The 2,353-nt window shown below is 30.1% G+C and overlaps 1 long non-coding RNA gene across 1 annotated transcript; it reads right to left on the bottom strand.

Annotated features, from left to right (window-relative positions):
- Positions 1-782: 782 nt before the first annotated feature.
- LOC141900259 (uncharacterized) lies at positions 783-1,815 on the bottom strand. Its single transcript, XR_012618672.1, has 4 exons — positions 1,720-1,815; positions 1,428-1,577; positions 1,258-1,337; positions 783-1,055 (listed from the first exon to the last, which is right to left on the bottom strand). It is a non-coding gene; the product is annotated as an uncharacterized LOC141900259 (long non-coding RNA).
- Positions 1,816-2,353: the final 538 nt, after the last annotated feature.

Raw genomic sequence — 2,353 nt, 5'->3', positions numbered from 1 at the left:
TTTTAATCGTGCTTTGTTTCTTATTAATATCTTAATCAAAATATTCTTGACCTAAAATATCATTATTAATATTTCTAATATGATTTTTAGATTTTAAATGTTCTTTATAATATCTTTTGTTTCTGAATGATTGATTACATGTATCACATTTATATATTTTCTTTTTCATTCTTTAATTCATCTAATTTAGTTTCTAATATATCATTATTATATTCTAATTTCAATTTATTTTCTAAGTGCGATTTAGTATCGCTATGTCTTGCTTTTTGAGATAGTAGAACTTCTTGTTTGCTTCCATTTTAATATCAAATTTTTTTTATTAAAATTGATTTTACATTATTCGAAATCTATATCATGGTCTCCTTTTTCATTCTTACCTTGTTGTATATAAAATAGAAATCACCTGAATGTAATTCTTCAATATCTTCACTAGATAATCTATGAAATCTATCTGGTAAATATGTTCTGAATTTATATTTATTTCCTTTTAATCCTTCATATTCTAAGTGAATAACTAATTTTTACCATATCTATTAGTAATTGTTTCAATATTTGTAATTAAATATTTCTTATGTAATGTTAATTCTGTTAACTTTTTTTGAATTTACAATCTACAGATTTGACATTTGTAGTATCTTTGCTTCTATTTAAGAATGATTTGTTGTTCTCAATGTGTACTTGTTTACTCTCAATTTTAATAACAAATTTTTTATTAAAATTGATCATTTATATATTATTCATGAATGTGAGTTTCATTTATATATGTTATTCATATACTCTCTTAGAACAAAGGGTTCTACCTTAGAACCTTTAGGGGTTCTTGGGCTTGCCTCCCAGGGAGAACCCCTAAAGGTTCTTCAAAGAACCTTTTTTGTAGGGTTCCTTGAAGAACCCCTAGTAGAGGTTCTTTGAAGAACCATTTCATATAATGGATTCTCGTAAGACCCCCTTTCAATATCATAAAATGATATATAAAAATATTATAAAATGTTTCAACAAGCTGCCACCCTCGCAACCTTTCAACCGCAGCACCCAGATGATGGTCGTATATTTCCCTGAAATATAAATAATATTGAGAACAATTAATGGTGTAACAAAATCGATTATGTTTTGCGATGATGCATACTCTGCGAGTAAATCTAAACACTATATAATATTACATACATATAATATAACATGCATAAGTTCCAAATACATTTGTCAACAGAAAAGACAAACAAAGTTAACAGTGAAATTTGATTCAGAAAAAATACGAACCTTTTTAACGGTTTTCAATTCTTTCGCATTCTCTCTCAAAATCCTTGGTAATACGTGAGGCTCTGCTGTTATCATCATATCTGAAAACCAGTGAATATATAGATTGAAAATGATTATCTTCCATCGAAATACAGTCACACAGTAAAGGCTATGAGTCAAGATCAACTAACCTGTTTCTGCAATTTCGCTATTTCGAAGCGACACGATTGCCAAATGTACAGACTTTGTACATTTCTTTAATTTTTTCCGCCATAGGTCCGAGATTGGAAAAGATCTTTTGCACTGCGCTCACATTATGGTCAACTTCCATGGAACAGTTTCTATAACAAATACAAAAGTAATGGGAACGTTTTAAACAATAATTATGGCTGATCCGATTCTGAGTCACTCAGGCTTTATGTCCTATATTTCATATATTTCAAATATTACAAATGTTATATACATTCAATGAATGATACTTACCAGAGTCAATTCACATTTCCGAGCTCCAAATATTCCACCTTACAAAACAACGAAAAGAACGAGTCCATATACTATGCAGCATGCACTGAGCGAAGTTTGTATGAGTAGTGGTGGCAGATAATTATACGACAGTTAGTTGCATGAACAAAGGAATAATTGCCTGATCATGTACACGTGGCCCTATAGGCTCGAAACTACAATATCACGATAATAATTAGGCCCAAAGCATTACTTTACTTTGAATGTTCACTACTCTATGTTTTTATCCAACAAACAATTTGCAATCAATTCAACTGAATGTTTTGATAAAAATTGAGCCGATAATACACACAATTCTCTTTTTTGAGTTGTATTAGAACTTTGAATTTACTAGTTCTTTTTAAACTGCGCAGTCTATCATGAAACGCATAGAGTTTGGAACAGTTTAATTGTTTTTTAAAGCATTAAATGTTCTTCCCCCCCCCCCCCCTGTCGTCTCCCCATTAAACCTAGTCGATGTCTCAGACTAGCAAATCAAGTTATTCAGTCTCTCTACATATTATCAAAAGTTAAAGGGGTTCACCACACATTTTAAACGTACAACATTTTAAATTTTAAAGGACGAATCAAAAAAAGGTTCATCTAAAAATGTATC

The sequence above is a fragment of the Tubulanus polymorphus genome, chromosome 2, assembly GCF_964204645.1.
Source record: "Tubulanus polymorphus chromosome 2, tnTubPoly1.2, whole genome shotgun sequence".
In the NCBI taxonomy this organism is placed as follows: domain Eukaryota; kingdom Metazoa; phylum Nemertea; class Palaeonemertea; order Tubulaniformes; family Tubulanidae; genus Tubulanus; species Tubulanus polymorphus.
Note: the sequence above shows the minus strand (reverse complement) of the source record. Positions and strands in the feature narration are given on the sequence as shown.